The sequence below is a fragment of the Scyliorhinus torazame genome, chromosome 24, assembly GCF_047496885.1.
Source record: "Scyliorhinus torazame isolate Kashiwa2021f chromosome 24, sScyTor2.1, whole genome shotgun sequence".
NCBI classification, from domain to species: Eukaryota; Metazoa; Chordata; class Chondrichthyes; order Carcharhiniformes; family Scyliorhinidae; genus Scyliorhinus; species Scyliorhinus torazame.
In genome coordinates this window covers 37,157,989-37,177,634 of record NC_092730.1, presented here as the reverse complement: position 1 = coordinate 37,177,634, position 19,646 = coordinate 37,157,989, and the positions used below count along the sequence as shown (strand labels likewise).

The following is a 19,646-nucleotide window of genomic DNA, read 5'->3' as shown; positions in this document are numbered from 1 at the left end:
ATACACAGTAAATATACACTTTCGTTTAAAAAAAACAACACATGCAAACAGGTATAATAATATAGTCCATTTTTTCTTTGTTATTCTTCCTCCAACCGAAATCCTTCTCGATTGACAGTCTCTTTGAACAAAATCTCTGCACGAGATCTCTGCACGGGGGCAGCACGGTAGCCTTGTGGATAGCACAATTGCTTCACAGCTCCAGGGTCCCAGGTTCGATTCTGGCTTGAGTCACTGTCTGTGCGGAGTCTGCACATCCTCCCCGTGTCTGCGTGGGTTTTCTCCGGGTGCTCTGGTTTCCTCCCACAGTCCAAAGATGTGCGGGTTAGGTGGAATGGCCATGATAAATTGTCCTTAGTGTCCAAAATTGCCCGTGAGGTTACTGGGTTACTGGGTTATGGGGATAGGGTGGCGGTGTTGACCTTGGGTAGGGTGCTCTTTCCAAGAACCGGTGCAGACTCGATGGGCTGAATGGCCTCCTTCTGCTCTGTAAATTCTGTGATAATGATCCATCCATTCCTCTACTACTCTGCATTTCTCTTTAGAATCAGATACTTTAGTTCAATCTGACCACAGAGTCCCTTGCAATTCTCCAATACAGGGACATTGGTGATCACAGCTTTCAGGCAGTCAAATGCCTGTTGAAAGTACGCTGTCCATTGAATATTTTTACGTTTCTTCAGCAATTCCATCAGTGGAGTAATCACGCCACAAAACGTTTGCACTAAAGTTCGATTAAATCCACTCATTCTAAGAAATCGCATTATTTCCCTTCCTCTTGAGGATATCAGAAACTCCTCAAGGAAAGTGATTCGGGCTCCTGCAAATTCACTTTCGGCTAGTTTCATTACCAACCCCGCCACCTGAAGTCGATCGAAGAACTCCATACGATGCTTTAAATGTTCTTTCCATATCTGGAAGTTGGAAATAAAAGCAGATTTTCCTACTTTCTCAATGCAATCATTCAAACGTGGGATAGGGTAAGAGTCAGTTCTCGTAACTGCATTCACCTTTCTATAGTCCACATACAACCGTTGGGTACCGTCTGGTTTAGGTACCATCACTATGGGTGAGCTCCATTGGCTGCTACCCACTTCAATTATGCCATTTTAAGCATACTCTCAATCTCTTTGTTAACCTGTGCCAATTTTAAAGGATTAAGTCTATATGAATGTTGTTTGATAGGAACAGCATTTCCTACATCTACATCATGTATAGCCACTTTAATACTACCCAATTTATCACTACAAACTTGCCCATGTGATTTCAATAACTCTCTCTGGTCAGTTCGTTTTTCCTCTGGAAGGTAACTTAACAATTCATACCAAATTTTAAGAACATCCTCATTATCCAATTTAATTTGAGGATGTCAAATTCACAGTCATCTGGATTTGGTTCGTCACTTTGAGTTAGAATCATTAAAACCTCCTTTTTCTCTCCTTCCCTTTCAAAGTACCTTTTAAGCAGATTCACATGACACACTCGGTGAGTCTTCCTTCTATCTGGTGTTTTTACCACTTAATTCACCTCATTTAATTTCCTTTCAATCTGATACTGTCCACAAAACCTAGCTTTTAAAGGCTCCCCTGCCACTGGTAACAACTTTATCCCCACTGGCAAAACTACGAACTTTGGATTTCTTGTCCGCTACCCATTTCATTCCATTTTGTACAACTTTCAAATGTTGTCCAGCCAATTCACCTGCTCTATTTAATCGTTTCCTAAAATTTGACACGTAATCCAATAGTGTAATTTCCGATTTCGCACCCACCAATTTTTCCTTAATCAATTTAGGCGGACTAAAGGACTAAATTTGGTAGACTCATTAGGTGCATCCCTAATTGCAAACAATACGAATGGGATTCATTTATCCCAATCCTCTGGTTAATCTTGACAATACGGCCTCAACATTGGCTTTAATGTCTGATGCAAACTTTCTGACGCTCCCTGCGATTCTGGATGGGACGCAGTTGATTTAAATTGTTTTATTCCTAAGCTATCCATAACTTCTTTGAATAACTTTGAAGTAAAATTAGTTCCTTGATCGGATTGAATTTCTGGTGGTAGTCCATATCTAGTAAAGAAATGAAGTAACTCCTCCACAATCCTTTTAGCTGTAATATTACGTACTGGAATGGCCGCTGGAAACCTAGTAGACACATCCATTACAGTCAAAAGATATTGATTCCCACTTTTTGTTTTAGAAAGCGGTCCTACACAATCGATTAGGACCCCTGTAAAAGGTTCCTTAAATGCTGGAATGGGTATTAAGGGCGCTGGTTTTATCATTGCTTGAGGTTTCCCTATCACTTGACATGTGCGACATGATTTATAAAATGTAACTACTTCTTTATGTAGTCCAGGCGAGTAAAACAATTTTGGATTTTAGCTTGTGTTTTCCTTATTTCCAAATGACCTCCCACTGGTACCTCATGTGCAACTCGCAACACCTCCTTTCTATACCCTATCGGCAATTCTACTTGATGATCTTCTGCCCACTTTTCATCCGCCTGCATATGTACAGGTCTCCATTTTCTCATCAGGCCATCATGTTTACGGTAATAACACACTGGTATACTCTCAGATTCCTCTTCCGTATATGCTTTCTGATATATCCGTTTTATTTCTACATCTTTCTGTTATAACTCCGCAAATATTCCTGAACTAAAAATATCCGCCTCATCCTCCACCTGTTCTTGTTCTTTTTCAACCATCTGATCAAAAATTGTTGCTGATAATAGCACTTCAACTTCACCTTTACTCTTTGATTTCTCCTCTTGTCTTTACCTGTAACTTTGCGACCTTGTTACGACACAAACCGGAAGAATCCCAGGATATTCGTCCTTCAACCCTTCAGTTGACTGATTTTCCACTGGCTTATCAACCACAGTAGGCATCACTCCCACCTGCGATGCAGGTATATCATTACCCAAGATAAACTGTATTCCTGGACAAGATAGTTTATCTATTACTCCTACTACCTCTTCACCATTCTTCACTGGACTTTCCAACTTCACCTTATACAATGGAACGCGACTCCTCTCACCCTGAATTCCACATATCACCACCTTTTCTGGCAACATTCTTCCCAAACTACATAATTCCTCATTTTTACCATTAAAGATTGACTAGCCACTGTATCTCAAAACATTGTGACTTCTTCACCTGCTCCTCTTGATACACATAAGTAAATTCTACCCACACAAGTAAATTCTTTAAATACATCTGGCACCTTCTTAACAATTACTTCTTGAACAGGCTGTACAATTGTTTGCACCTCCTTCGCGTCCCTTGGGATTTCCTTTACCACTCTTACAAACCCCACCGTCTTATCCTGTTTTACCACATCACCCTTCTCAGTGCTTGTCTTCAACCACCAACACTGTGACTTTAATGACCTTGTTTATTACAGTGAAAACATTTGAAACTTTTCATTTCTTTTCCACACTCCTGGATTTATTTTTTAATCAGAGGTACACTCCCTTTATTGTCTCCCATCATATCACCTTTACCTTTACCACTTGAGTATTTCTCATGTCCCCAGTTTCTATCCCTCATCGGCTGAAACTGATGTCGGAAAACAATCTTTGATTTATGAACGTATTCATAATCATCTGCCATTTCTGATACTACTTTCGCAGCTCTAACCTTCTGTTCTTCCACATGAGTTCTCACTACATCAGGAATTGAATTTTTAAACTCCTCCAAAAGTATAATTTTCTGAGAACGTAATACATTTGGTCTATTTTCAAAGCCCTTATCCACCTATCAAAATTACTCTGTTTCAGCCTTTCAAACTCCATGTATGTTTGACCAAATTCTTTCCTTAAATTTCTAAACCTTTGTCTGTAAGCTTCAGGCACTCGCTAAGATGCACTTAAGATGGGTTTCTTCACCTGCTCATACGTTCCAGATTCCACCTCCGGTCGTGATGCAAACACTTCACTAGCTCTACCTACCAGCTTTGTTTGAATCAGTAACGCCCACATGTCCTGTGGCCATTTCATTTGTTTAGCTACCTTCTGAAATGAAATGAAAAAGGCTTCCACTTCCTTCTCGTCAAACCGTGGCAGTGCTTGGACATATTTAAATAGTTTCCCACCAAGCCTTCGACTATGACGCGCTTTCACACTATCCTCATCACTATCATCCAGCTGTACGTTTCCCTTTACGTCTGCCAATGTTAACTGATTGTCATGTTTCATGGCCATTTTCTGAAGTTCAAACTCGCTCTCTTTATCTTTTTCCCTCCTCTGTATTTCCATTTCTTTTTCTTTTCGTTCTGCTAGGACTATTCTTTCTTTTCGCCTTTCTGCTCTCTCCTTTTCTTTATCCTCTCTCTCTCTCTTTCTCTTTCTTTTTCCTCTCTCTCCCTCTCGTATTCAAGCCTCTTTCATTCTTTCTCATGTTCCATTTGTTTAATTTGCAACTGAATTTTTGCCATTTCCAATGAATCAAACTCTATCGCATGCAAATTTAAATGCTTAACCACCGCCATAATTACTTCATCTTTTCGCATTTTGTCAGGTGAGGTTAACTGCAATGTTCTTGCCAAATCTAACAGTCTGCTTTTCGTTTCTGCCCGCAAAGTACTTCGTGTGACATTCTCCACCCCCAAAAACTTCTGAGCCTCTGAAAGAGCCATTGTTCACAACACTCTCCCCACGTAAACTAAAATACCACACCGGAAAAGGAACAATCCTTCACTGTCTTTAAGTTCACAAAAGCCAATCCAATAGATAGACTTTTATCCCGGATGAGCCCCCAATTTCTATGGGTGAGGCGTTTTCAGAACCCCAAAATGTATCATGGAGTTCAACCAACCTCTCCCTTTAATGTATTTGTTGCTTTTCCTAGCACACGGCTTTTCCCCTAGGTGTATTATTATTATACAATTATGGACTCGTGGGCTTTTAAACACAAAGCACTGTTTATTCCATGAACTCAACTTAACATCTTAAATAAACATTGGATCTCTTAACGCCCCTTACTTCAAAGATAACTCAGAAAATATTGCAACAGAAACAATTACTTAAAATGTTCCTTCAAACTTCCAAGAGACTTAACACCTTTAAACAGAATCACATCAGGTTGAAGGCTTTACAATTATCAGTTTAAATCACCCAAATGATCCAGAGATGGTCTTTTATGTCAGAGATCCAGCACCCTGCAAACGAAGACACTCCCAATCTCTTTTCAAACTTGCAGCTCTCTGGAAACACACAGACACACACAAGCTGCTTTTTAAACTGAAAGTAAAAATCTGCAAAATGGCTGACCTAAAGTCCAGCTCCACCCACTCTCTGACATCACTGTTTTCTTAAATGTACATTGCTTAAACTTACATGTCTTAAAAGTACACTCACATGACAGCGCACTATGCAACTATGTGATTGATCTACCTTCTGTATCTGATTCGTCATTGTTTGCGATACGACCTACCGCAGTGGTATCATCCACAAACTTATAGCTTGAGTTGGAGCTAAATCCTGCCACACAGGATATGCCTCCATATTCAGCGGGACCGACAATGACAAGACTGAAGAACGATCACTCGTCTATCAAATCAGTGAGGTTTGCCTCACTGTGAGACAAGATTAGCAGAAGGAAAACCAAATTAATTAGATTGAGATCACACGGTTATACTAGACCTGAAACATGAAAACCCCGCCATCTCACAATTCCCGTTCCAGCCTCCCCGAACCGGCGCCGGAATGTGGCAACTCCGGGCTTTTCACAGTAACTTGATTGAAGCCAACTTGTGACAATAAGAGATTATTAGTATTATTATTATTGCTCCTCGCCTGAAGTATGGTGATCCTCAGGTTAAATCACCACCAGTCAGATCTTACACTCAAAGGGCCTATGGTCATCAGGGACTTGAGCGACTTAATTTATTTTAGAACTGGATCAATGTGTGACATTTCCAGGATGTGACTTCACTCAAGACTGGCCAAATGACTGACAGCCGGGAAATTAACGACCATTGAGGAGTTACCGCTACCTGAGGCTTGGTGGGATTGCTGGTTTTAAAGGTTCATCATGAAATCTAGAGATAAAATGCCGGGAAAGTGGACATGAGCATTATCATGAGATCATTAAAATGTAAAAGGAGGCCATTCTGCCAATGGACTCTGCAACGATATTCTGAAAGAGCCTCTGTGTCCCCATCACATCCCTGTAACACCACCCAACTTTCTGAACACTAAGGGTCAATTTAACATGGACAGTCCACCTAACCCCGCACACATTTGGACTGTGTGAGGAAATCGGAGCACCCGGAGGGAACCCACACAGACACGGAGAGAAAGTGCAAACTCCACACAGTCAGTGACCAAAGGCTGGAATTAAACCCGGATCGCGGGCGCTGTGAGGTAATCACTGTGATAACGTGCCACCATATAAGGCCATAACACGTCATACATCAGATCAAGCATGATCTCATTGAAATACGGAGCATATTCGATGGGCTGAATGGCCTACTTCTGCTCCTACGTCTTATACCCTGATATTGTGTAAATCTGTTCCTGTTCTTGGGTAAAACCCTTGTTAAACCAACACAGACGCCGCATGTCGTCTGCATCTGATTATCTGGCGCGGTGATTGTGGAATACATGTCGTACCCATCAAACTCTGCTACTCACCTGACTGAGATGTGTTCTGTATCTGTAAATCACAGGTAGTGTTCGCGAGTGGAGGGAACACTCTGCACCCCAGTCTCAACAGTTTGTGAGAGCAGGATTCCTTCATTATGAGTCAATGTCTGGGACTGTATGTGAGGGTGGGTTTCAGTCTCTATCAGACATTGGTACTGAATGTCAGTTTGGAAATGTTTCTGTATCTATCAATCACAATTACTGTTTGGGAAAAGTGAGATTAATACACAACAGCAGCACTGCTGTAACAGACAGAGAAAGATACACAAAAAATCAGGAAGAGACTATCAGGACACACATACAATGACACACACACAGAAAAGGTGCCGAGATGGAGAAACTGTTTTTTTAGGAAAATGTGTTTTCTGCTGCACACAAAGAGGCCTTGTTTGTAAAATTATATCTTGCTGTGTAACTGAGCTCTCTGCTGTGTAACCGTGCTCTCTGCCATGGAACCGTGACACTGCCGGTGACAGATCTTCACTGGAGTTGTGTCAAATCATTATCTGTTGTGTAATGTGTTCCCAGTTGTGGAAGTAAGATCCGTCGGAAGCAGAACCGTTACTGAGAAGCAATTTTAATTCCATATTTATTAAATTTTGTCACGAGGTTCGTTTGGACCTCTGGATTCCCAGTCAAGGTTATGTCCCTGTTATGAAGACAGTTCATTCAGCGTCAACATTTTCAGATAATAACAAGAAAGCGCCCAACGTGGGGCTCGAACCCACGACCCTGGGATTAAGAGTCCCATGCTCTACCGACTGAGCTAGCCGGGCTGCTGAGGCGCTATTTATTAAACCTCTTCTTGAAGAGAGTTGCTGCGGTGCTCATTCGGAGGGCCAGTGCTGACTTGTTGGGCCGAATGGCCTACTTCTGAGCTGGATATTCTACGATTCTGTGATACAAGCATGTTGTTGCGGTGAAGTCCTTCTGCCATACTGCCCACTCCTGGCACCATGTAGAAATGCTGGTCTCTCAATGACTGGCGACCAATGACATGTAATAAAAAATCACTGACTTAATAATTGAGCAGCTCCTCCTGGCTTGTGCTCTGACCGCGATCCGGGGAACTGCCGGAATCCCGACACGTGACCATTTTTGTTGCGTCATCAGGTGACCGTTCGGCCTGCACAGGTCTCCTTCTGTGCTGTAATTTCTAGATTTCATCATTTAAATTTTCCTCCAGACTGTAAAGTGTGGTCCTGTTCCATTTGAATTTCTAATATATTTCCAATGTAACTGATGTTGTTCCACAATCTATTTAATCGGTGTAATTGTGCGTTTAGTGAGCTGAGGTTTTCGAGTCTCTCAAGGCCTCTCTCCAAATCCAATGGTCATTTTCCACGAAGATTCAACCCCTCCTCACATAAACACCGGGGCCCCGTTGATCGTTTGAATGCAATAACTTCCTGGAGTGATTCCAGGCTGGTTTTAGAATGTATTCTATCGACCAAATTACTAGTGAATGGCACTCTAGACACAGCTGCGATGGCAGAGTGGTTAAGGCGTTGTACTTGAAATCAATGTGGTTTCCCCGCGCTGGTTCGAGCCTTGCTCGCAGCGACTGTGATTCGAAGTGTTTGCTGAACTCCCCGCGCAAGCCACTGAATCGGAATGTTTGTAAATGAACGATTTGAACCTATATCAGAATCGGTCAGCATTTGTTTTGGAAACTGAACGACAAAGAAAGAAGCTCGCACTCAAAACAACAATCAATAAATAATAACGTTTCCTGCAACGTTTGGAAGGAGAAGCAGCAACGGCAGCGAATGGAAACGTGGTTCGGTTTCATTCAGCTGAATGTATTTCTGGGTAAAAAGATCGTGGTAGAAATGGAACATGTTTTATCTCTCTATCTGTTTCTTTGTTTCTTTCTCTCTCCCTCACTCACTGTTTTTGTGCTTCTCCGGGGACTGATTGGATACAGTGAAACTCAGCCCCATCTCACCCCAACTCTTTTGGACGAATACATCCTGGCGATGGGCGGTCCTGAATCAGTGGAAGAATCGACACACTATTCCATTCTTGGCTCTGTGAGAAGTTCCATTCCTGGTTGTGAGGTGGCTCTGAGATAAAGGGATCGAGAGAGAACGAGGTGACTGCAGTCTGACTCTTACTCTGAAAACCAGTTAGTGCGCCCTTGTAGAAAGTGGATGTGTCTGAGAACAGGAGGAAAGCAGATCATGGGCCTGTGATTGATTTTATTGAGCCGGACCTTGAAAAGTGAAGCAAACTTCTAACCAGTCAGCGCCTGTCTGAGAACTGGTAAGGAATTACGGCTGATATTGAAACGGTTCATCTTTAATTAGTTCCAGCAAATCGATTCTTTCAGAGGTGATGGTGTATTGTTTTCAGAGTCACTGTCATAGTTTCTTAAAATATGATTTCTGCTTGTTTTTGTTTTGTTCAGTAATTTGGGGAATCTATTTGGAGCGGGTGCAGTTGGTCAGTATCTGTGCCTCTTGCTTGGCAGCTCCCCGGGAAGCAGCAGCTCCATACCTATCGAGATCTGTGGACACAATCAGGAGACCCAAACTATTGCGCACTGCTGCCATCTCCTGGCTGAAAGCAAGTTGCGCAACAAGGTAACGAGGTATTCGTGACAGGTTTCAATTGGAGCAAAATAACATTAACATGGTTAAATATTATTACTGTAGTAATCACATTTAAACCCCCAGATATCTGATTTCTGACTGAGCGATCCAGCTCATCCCGATTTATCGGAAAATGAAGGATTCCCATTACAACCGTATTGGTTACAAGAATATCCAATCTCTGATTTAATACATTCTCCCTCTTCATTGCTTGTGTATTCGTTCTATAAATACAGGCAAAGTTTGAAGAAATCAGCAACAGAGTGATCAATGTTCCCGGAGAGGTGAAACTGCCGCCCCGAACTTCATTTTATGAAGGTGATTCCAGTCACTCCCCACTTTCCCATCAGAACAACGTCCCAGAAGAAATCAAATCACCTTCACAAACAACCATTCAGCACGAAAGTAAATGATCTCAACTATGCTGACCAGAATCAGTGTGCTCAAACGTGTGTTCTTGTTGAAAGAAAAAATGAGGAAGTGAATAGTGTGGCTACCGCAGGGCAGTAATGTTGTAGCTCCTGGTTTAAGGAGCAGAGTGCCGTAGCGGAAGCGTGTTGGGTCATTAGCCCGAGGTCTAAGAATCGAGGCTATTCTCTGCTATTTACATCCTCCCTGACACGAAAAGTAAAAATAACGCACGTTCCTGTTTGCTTTGCAGCAAATAGCTATCAGAAACTTTCTTGCAGTCTCATCCCGACATTAAACCCAGGAATGAAGCAGACAGCGTGACACATTACAACATTGTAAAGCTCACACAGACGGAACCACAGAGAAAATGCTTTAAAGTCTCAGCAGGTCTGACCAGATCTGTAGGGAGAGAAAAGAGTTAACGTTTCGAGTCCAGATGACACTTTGTCAAAGCTGGACCGGATACGATATCCAGTAGTAACCCACAAAGGGGCAATATAGGTATATAACGATATCCAGTAATATCTCACAGGGGGCATATAAGGAAATAAAGCTTTATCGAGCAACAAATCACAATAGAAACCAAGTTCCCATCTTCCCCTCTCGGACGGATGTGAACAATCGAACCTGCCGGACTATTTACAAGAGAAGGCGAATTTTACTCGGAGTCCAGGGATCAATATTAATTCCTCAACCAAAGTCACTGAAGCAGATTATCGAGTCATTAACTGCGCTTTTGCCTGTGTGGTCTTGCTGTGCGTATTTAAGCAGGAATCTCATGTCCTGAGACCAACGCTTTTCCATTGAAAGGAAGGTATTGGACATTCGTGAGGTTGAAAATCTCGCTGGAGAAATTTAACCTCGTGGGGGAAAGGTCAATGTCAGGAGTGGGATTCGCACCCACGCTTCAAAAAGAGACTGCGACCTGAACCTTTGACCGCTCGGTCACCCTGATGCGTTGTCGCCGAAACTAAGATCCGTGCACAAATCGACTCAAATTCTATCTTCATCATCATTCCATTTCAAACAAGATATGCTTACCCTACTTTTGAACACCAGCCAGAGTCCTGTATCTGAGTGTCATCCTTGTCCAGGCCGCTGAGGGTTAAGGAGCTCCCCATTGCTGCATTGATCAGTTTGCTCCAATCAACCAGGGACGAATTCCCGCTCTACCTGTTCCTCACTCGAAGAAATTGAGAGCCTAAGATCTGAGCGACGTGAAGTATCCAATTGGAGAGTTGCATCCTGGCGACTGCAATCTCTCTCCACAGCTGCTCCCGGTGCTGCTTTCACAGAGAAGTAGCCGAAGAATCCCTCCTGTGTCCAAACAGGAAAACGTTCATCCAGGAGAGGTGCCAGAAGAGTGTTCTGGGAGAAGTCAACTTTGTCACTTCGACTATACTGTGGGTAGCTGAAGAACAGGTGTCAAAGTGCGGATCAGACTGTAAGTAAAACGTTGATACTAATAAAGAAAAAGGTAGATGTGCTGCTGACAAATAGCGACTTGTTTCCGTTTGGTGTGAGTGAGAATATGAATAGCAGAAGATGGTTTGGATCCATCGACCTCTGGGTTATGGGCCGCTGCTCCACGCTGCTCGTGCTTGACCCTGTCCGGGGTCGGACTTGAGGCAAAGTTTGAAGAAATCTCTAACAGCGTGATCAATGTTCCCAGAGAGGTGAAACTGCCGCCCCGAACTTCATTCTATGAAGATGATTCCAGTCACTCCCCACTTTATCATCAGAACAACGTCACACAAGAAATCACATTACCTTCACAGAACAACATTCAGAACGCAAGTAAATTATCTGAAATTTGCTGACCAGAATTACTGTGCTCAAACGTGTGTTCTAGTTGAAAGAAAAAATGAGGAAGTGAATAGCTGTGTGGCTACCGCAGGGCAGTAATGTTGTAGCTCCTGGTTTAAGGAGCAGAGTGCCGCAGCGGAAGCGTGTTGGGCCATTAGCCCGACGTCAGGGAATCGTGGCTATTCTCTGCTATTTACATTCTCCCTGACACAAAAAGAAAACATAACGCACGTTCCTGTTTGCTTTGCAGCAAATACCTATCAGAAACATTCTTGCAGTCTCATCCCGACATTTGTCCAAGAATGAAGGAGATAGCATGACACATTACAACATTGTAAAGCTCACACATAGGGAACCACAGAGAAAATGCTTTAAAGTCCAGGTAACTGTTTGTCAAAGCTGGACTGGAAACGTTATCCAATAGTACCCAACAGAGGGGCAATATAGAGAAATAACGTTATCCAGTAATACCTCACAGGGGGCCAATAAGGAAATAAAGTTTTATCCAGCAGGAAATCACAATAGAAACCGAGTTTCCAACTTCCCCTCTCGGACGGATGTGAACACTCTAACCAGCCAGACTATTTACAAGAAGATAAGACGAATTTTACCCGGAGTCCTGTGCTCAATATTAATTCCTCAACCAGAGTCACTGAAGCAGATTATCGAGGCATTAACTGCGCATTTGCCTGTGTGGTCTTGCTGTGTGTATTTAAACAGGAATCTCATGTCCTGAGACCAACGCTTTTCCACTCAAAGGGAGGTATTGGATCTTCCTGATGTTGAAAATCTTGCTGGAGGAATTTAACCTCATGGAGAAAAAGTCAATATTAGGAATGGGAGTCGAACCCACGCCTCAAGTGGAGACTTCGATCTAAACGCAGCAGCTTAAACCACCCGGCATTGATCAGTTTGCTCTAATCAGCAAGGTCCAATATCCCGCTCTACCTGTTCCTCAGACGAAGGTATTGAAAGTCTAAGATCTGAGCGACGTGAAGTGTCTAATTGGAGAGTTGCATTCTGGCAACTGCAATCTCTCTCCACAGCTGCTTCCGGTGCTGCTCTCACAGACAAGTAGCCGAAGAACCCCTCCAGTGTCCAATCAGGTGAACGTTCATCCAGTAGAGGCGGCAGAAGAGTGTTCAGGGAGAAGTCAACTTAGTCACCTCGACTGTACTGTGGCTAGCTGAAGAACAGGTGTCAAAGAGTGGATAAGGCTGAAAGCAAAACTTTGGTACCAATAAAGAAAAAGGCAGATGTGCTGCTGGCAAATAGCAACTTTCTTCCGTTTGGTGGGATTGGGAATATGAATAGCAGAGGATGGTTTCGATCCATCGACCTCTGGGTTATGGGCCCAGCAGGCTTCCGCTGCGCCACTCTGCTCGGTGCTCTTTATTTTTGTGGTCGGACTTGAGGCAAAGTTTGAGGAAGTCTGTAACAGCGTGATCAATGTTCCCAGAGAGATGAAACTGCCGCCCCGAACTTCATTTTATAAAGGTGATTCCAGTCACTCCCCACTTTCCCATCAGAACAACGTCACAGAAGAAATCACATCACCTTCCACAGAACAACCATTCCGCACGAAAGTCAATTATCTGAACTATGCTGACCAGAATCAGTGTGCTCAAACGTGTGTTCTTGTTGAAAGAAAAAAATGCGGAAGTGAATAATTGTGTGGTTACCGCAGGGCAGTAATGTTGTAGCTCCTGGTTTAAGGAGCAGAGTGCGCAGCGGAAGCGTGCAGGGCTATTAGCCCGAGGTCGAGGAATCGAGGGTATTCTCTGCTATTTGCATTCTCCCTCACAACAAAAGTAAACATAACACGCGTTCCTGTTTGCTTTGCAGCAAATAGCTATCAGAAACTTTCTTGCAGTCTCATCCCGACATTAGTCCCAAGAATGAAAGAGACAGCATGACACATTACAACATTGTAATGAACATATCGGGAACCACAGAGAAAATGCTTTAAAGTCTCAGCAGATCTGACAGCATCTGGAGGGAGAGAAATGAGCTGACGTTTCGTGTCCAGGTGACCCTTAGTCAAAACTGCACGGGAAGCATTATCCAGTAGTACCCCACAGAGGGGCAATATAGATATATAGCGATATCCAGTAATAACTCACGGGGGGCCAATAAGGAAATGAAGCTTTATCGAGCAAGGAATCACAATAGAAGCAGAGTTCCCAACGTCCCCTCTTGGACGGATGTGAACAATCCAACCAGCCAGACTATTTACAAGAGAAGACGAATTTTACCCTTCTGTTTGGATCAATATGAATTCCTCAACCAGACTCACCGAAGCAGATTGTCGAGTCATGAGCTGGGCTTCTGCCGGTGGGGTCCTGCTGGTGGGGTCTTGCTGTGCATATTTAAGCTGGAATCTCATGTCCTGAGACCAACGCTTTTCCATTGAAAGGGAGGTATTGGATCTTCCTGAGTTTGAAAATTTTGCTGGAGAAATTTAACCTCGTGGAGGAAAAGACAATATCAGGAGTGGGATTCGAACCCACGCCTCCAGAAGAGACTGCGACCTGAACGCAGCGCCTTAGACCGCTCGGCCATCCTGATGCCTTGACGCACAAACTAAGATCCGTGCACAAATCGACTTAAAGTCTGTCTTCATCTTTATTACATTTCAAACAAGACATGCTTTCCCTACTTTTGAACCCCAGCCAGAGTCCTGTATCTGAGTGCCATCCTTGTCCAAACCGCTGGTGGTTAAGGAGCTTCTCATTGCTGCATTGATCAGTTTGCTCTAATCAGCAAGGTCCGATATACCGCTCTACCTGTTCCTCAGACGATGGTATTGAAAGTCTACGATCTGAGGACGTGAAGTATCCAATTGGAGAGTTGCATTCTGGCAACTTTTTCCTTTGGACCCACGGCGAAGAATCACTGAAACGACTGCACGATGACATCCATAAGTTCCATCCAACCATCAGGCTCACCATGGACTACTCTCCAAAATCAGTTGCATTCTTGGACACACTCGTCTCCATCAAGGGCGGTCACCTCAGCACTTCGCTTTACCGCAAACCCACGGATAACCTTACACTTCTCCAGCTTCCACCCTAAACACATTAAAGAAGCCATCCCCGATGGACAAGCTCTCCGTATACACAGGATCTGCTCAGACGAGGAGGAGCGTAACAGACATCTACAGACGTTGAAAGATGCCTTCGTATGAACGGGATATGGCGCTCGACTCATCGATCGACAGTTCCAACGCGCCACAGCAAAAAAACGCACTGACCTCCTCAGAAGACAAACATGGGACACAACCGACAGAATACCCTTCGTCGTCCAGTACTTTCCCGGAGCGGAGAAACTACGACATCTTCTTCACAGCCTTCAACACATCATCGATGAAGATGAACATCTTGCCAAGGTCATCCCCACACCTCCACTACTTGCCTTCAAACAACCGCACAACCTCAAACAAACCATTGTTTGCAGCAAACTACCCAGCCTTCAGAACAGTGACCACGACACCACGCAACCCTGACATGGCAATCTCTGCAAGACGTGTCAGATCATCGACATGGATACCACCATTACACATGAGAACACCACCCACCAGGTACGCGGTACATACTCGTGCGACTCGGCCAATGATGTCTACCTCATACGCTGCAGGAAACGGTGTCCCGAAGCGTGATACATTGGCGAGACCATGCAGACGCTGCGACAACGAATGAACGGACATCGTGCGACAATCACCAGGCAGGAATGTTCCCTTCCAGTCGGGAACACTTCAGCAGTCAAGGGCATTCAGCCTCTGATCTCCGGGTAAGCGTTCTCCAAGGCAGCCTTCAGGACGCGCAACAACGCAGAATCGCTGAGCAGAAGCTTATAGCCAAGTTCCGCACACATGAGTGCAGCCTCAACCAGGACCTGGGATTCATGTCGCATTACATTCATTCCCCACCATCTGGCCTGTGAAATCCTACCAACTGTCCTGGCTTGACACAATTCACACCTCTTTAACCTCAGTCCAAAGCCGGCATGTCCACATCAGAATGATACAGGCATAGAAGGTTTCAATTATGAGGACAGTTTAGAATTATAGATGATGGCTTGACACAATTCACACCTCTTTACCATGGGGTTACCCCATCTCTGGATCTGTAAAGGTTTAATCACCTGCTAATGCTCGCATTCCAAGCATTGTCGGGCATCTTTGAATCTGTCTATATATATGTTTGTGGACCATACCTCTTCATTCACCTGAGGAAGGAGCAGCTCTCCGAAAGCTAGTGAAATCGAAACAAACCTGTTGGACTTTAACCTGGTGTTGTAAGACTTCTTACTAGAATTATAGAATGATAGAATGGTTCCAGCACAGGGTGCGGCCATTCCGGTCAGTCGCCCAGAGCTGGAAAATCTCAGCAGACCTGGCAGCATCTGTGGAGCGGGAAACAGAGAATGGGAAGCAGGGTCAGACTGGACTGGAAACTGTAACTCTGTTTCTCTCTCCACAGATGCTGCCAGACCAGCCGAGTTATCCAACATTGTCTATTTCTGTTGCAGGATTTTATGAAGAATCTCCATAGCGGCCTTGCCTTTGTGCTCGACGTTTCTATTTATTTATTTCTGTGTAAATTTAGAGTACCCAATTATTTTTTTCCCAATTAAGGGCCAATTTAGCGTGGCCAACCCACATACCTTGCACATCTTTGGGTTGTGGGGGTGAATCCCACGCAGACATGGGAAGAATGAGCAAACTCCAGACGGGCAGTGACCCAGGGCCGGGATGACGCTTCTATTTATAAAGACTGGTCCCGTATGGGCACTAAGGGCAATTTATCCAATCCACCTAATGCACGTCTTTGCACTGTGGGAGGAATCCGGAGCACCCGGAGGAAACCCACGCAGACACGGGCAGAAAGTGCAGACTCCGCACAGAGAGTGAATCGAACCTGGTACCCTGGCACTGTGAAGCCACAGTGCGAGCTACTCGTGCTACCGTGCTTTGTGCCCAGAGAAGTTATTGCAGCGAATATATCAGTGGAGAACACGTGAAGAAATGAAAACGACATTTTAAGACCGTTTCACTATGGTGTGGAACTGATATATCAAATAAAAAACCGCACGCTTGTGCACCCAGGTAACTGGCTGAATGCAATGGTTGTATGCAACCCCGATAAACCTTTGATTTATTTGCTGAACAAGAATTTCCCCATCTCCGCCTTAAAAATAATCAATGTCCCGCTTCCGCGGCCTTCTGAGGCAGAGTTCCAAAGTCGCACAACTCTCTGAGAGGGAGAAATTTCCTCATCTCCGTCCGAAAAGAGCGACATCCTTGTTTTTAACTGCCCAGTAGTTCTGGTCTCAGCCACGAGCAGTGAGATTGAACCAACTGTTTGCGGAGCACGGTAGCACAATGGTTAGCACAGTTGGTTCAATATTCTCAGATAATAATATGGAAGCGGCCAACGTGCGGCTCGAACCCTCGATCCTGGGAGGTAGACTCCCATGCTCTACCGACTGAGCTATCCGAATGTTTGATGAAACTGCTCAAAAATAGAAACTGAGCGGGTCAATCTGAAATATCCGGAAAGATATACCAGCATTGCGGCTTTGAACGGAGTCATTTCAGGAACATTCCCACAGAGAGAAATTCCTGGAACCAGCGGCAGAAAAACATCCTGAGCTTGACGTGATTTGAACACGCAACCTTCTGATCTGGAGTCAGACGCGCTACCGTTGCGCCACAAGCCCAAGTGCGGACCATTGCGGGTTTCTCCTCATAGATTTATGTTTTATTTATACCCAACTGTGCGAAAGAAACGCAGAGAAGTCAGATTGAGGGATACTAAAGGACCATGAAGTAAAGCAGCTGTACCACGTGGTTAAGGTGATGCACAATAATCCATTGTGCTCTGTACACGTGGCTTCAAATCCCATCCTCGTCTGTCACGTGTCTGTTGTGTCTGGTCCACTTCATGAGGCTGAAGTGAAAATGCTGTGATTTTTAGCTTTTGTCGGAGGGCTTGGACAGTGAATAGTGGAACACTGTCCATATTGAAACCACATTAAAAATGATGAGAAAGTTACTTATTTCACTCCTCGCTGTACTTGCCACTAAATTCTGACTGAGAAACTTTCTCTTCCTCAGTTTGAAACTCACAAAGAGGTGCAAAAATTGCAAATTTATTATTGCAATGGCCGGGAATCGAACCCGGGTCAACTGCTTGGAAGGCAGCAATGCTCACCACTATACCACCATCGCTCACGGGATGGAAATGTGTCCTTTTGGTTCTTTAGATCAGTTTGATTAACTGTTTCGTAACAAATACTTACTTTGCGTAAGTTATTTCACTCCAATTTAAAATGCTCCTGAATGAAAGTGTCAGTGTCGCACGGCTCCTGTTCAGCCAGGAGATGGCACCAGTCCACAATAAATGTACATTCTATGTGTCATTACACAGGACACTTACTCTGGCCTGAGACCTTAACTCGTCCTGTGTCCTGATGCTGCCATTTTCACCCTATTTCAGTAATCATAGAATGCCTCCAGTGCAGACGGAGGCCATTCGGCCCATGGAGCCAGTACCGACCCTCGGAAAGACCACACGATTTCGGTCAGGATGGCCGAGCGCAGGTCGCAGTCTCCTCTGGAGGTCAGGGCTCGAATCGCACTCCTGAAATTGACTTTTCCTCCGCGAGGCACCATCCAAACCTGGAACCCCTCCCTAACAGCGCTGTGTGTGTACATACACCATATGGACTTGCAGCGGTTCCAGAATCCCCTCACCGCCCATTCTCACGGTCAATTAATGATAGATTGTAAATGTTTTGCCGAATCAGCGACAATCACAGCCAGAGAGACCTGCAATAACCCTCAGAGCAGGAAAGGCAACTCATTGTCCTTTGACCCAAAAGCAAAATACTGCGGATGCTGCAAACCCGAAACAAAGACAGAAAATGCTGGAAATATTCAGTTGATCCGGTAGCTTCTGTGGAGAGAGAAACAGGTCGTTCCAACGAAAGGTCAGGTTGTGAAATGTTAACTATTTCTCTTTTCACAGATACGACAGATCTGTCCAGTATTTCCAGTATTCCCTTGTGATTAGCTGAACATCTTCAGACTCTGTAGCTTCGTCCGGTAAAGTGTCTGTTCACTGAAGAAAAATCTGGACTCAAATCCCAGCCCAGCCTTATTCCGTTTGACCACCTGTGCGATTGAGAACTTCCTCCACAACAGGGGAAAATGTGTTGGATTTCTAGTCGGAAAATATGCCTTTTGCAGGGTTAAATTCAGTAGAATATCTACAGAGATTGTAACGCAAGGACTGATTTCAGCTGCCATCATCCAGTTGTTAAATCTTTCCACTAGAAACCCACTGAATTTTCCCCTTTGACTTGAGTCCTGCTCCCAGAGGATCTGTTCAGTATTTTCAATAATATTATATTTTGAATGCTCTGTATCCAGAGAATTGTGACGCTGAAATTGCTCACCCTTCTCCTCATTGTTATCTACTCTGCAGGTATTGACTACACCGTCTAATGGAGACACGCTCACAGGGCTGTGAGAGAGGCTTTCTTTCAGGCGTGAGGCCTCTTTTGGTCCATCAACAGCAACCGGATGGCTGCAGAGAAACTCGGAACACCGAGCCCCTCTTCCCAGGATGAACTTAATCAGGGACAAGTTGTTGTTTGAAGAGATAATCAAAGGTCTGAGGATTTGGGTTGAGGTTCCTGGACTTTTGTGAAGAGACCAAGGTGGTGGAGCAATGTGACAATAGCAGGATACGAGTTTGGGATATTATCCAGTCTGTGCTGGGGGGCCTGCGGGAAGGACGTTGTCTTGTTTGCCCACCCAAGCTGAATGTTGGGATTGAGGTGGTGTTCTGATTCCGAGAGGAATGTGAAATCCTTTCACTGAGTTTCAAGCCCACAGTGCGGTTGAGTGTCTTGAGTTACAGGAAGATACAGACGGGATGGTCAAATGGGCAGAAAAGTGGCTGATGGAATTTAACGCTGAAAAATTAGATGTGATCCATTTGGTTGGGATTTTCGCAGTAACTTCATTGAGGTGTTAATATAAGCCTATTTGTGACAATGAAGAATATTATATTATTATTGTAGAACTAATGTGAATGGCCTGACACTGGGAAGTCCTGAGGAACAAAGGTCATAGATCTCTGAAGGCAAGGTTAATAGGGTGGTGGAAAAG

The 19,646-nt window shown here is 44.2% G+C and overlaps 4 non-coding genes across 4 annotated transcripts; all 4 read right to left on the bottom strand.

The window, feature by feature from the left end:
* Positions 1-7,359: 7,359 nt before the first annotated feature.
* trnak-cuu (transfer RNA lysine (anticodon CUU)) lies at positions 7,360-7,432 on the bottom strand. The gene has a single exon. It is a non-coding gene; the product is annotated as a tRNA-Lys (tRNA).
* A 6,520-nt stretch (positions 7,433-13,952) lies between these two features.
* trnal-cag (transfer RNA leucine (anticodon CAG)) lies at positions 13,953-14,035 on the bottom strand. Its single transcript has one exon. It is a non-coding gene; the product is annotated as a tRNA-Leu (tRNA).
* Positions 14,036-17,116: 3,081 nt separating this feature from the next.
* Positions 17,117-17,188, bottom strand: trnaw-cca (transfer RNA tryptophan (anticodon CCA)). Its single transcript has one exon. It is a non-coding gene; the product is annotated as a tRNA-Trp (tRNA).
* Positions 17,189-17,627: 439 nt separating this feature from the next.
* Positions 17,628-17,699, bottom strand: trnag-ucc (transfer RNA glycine (anticodon UCC)). The gene has a single exon. It is a non-coding gene; the product is annotated as a tRNA-Gly (tRNA).
* Positions 17,700-19,646: the final 1,947 nt, after the last annotated feature.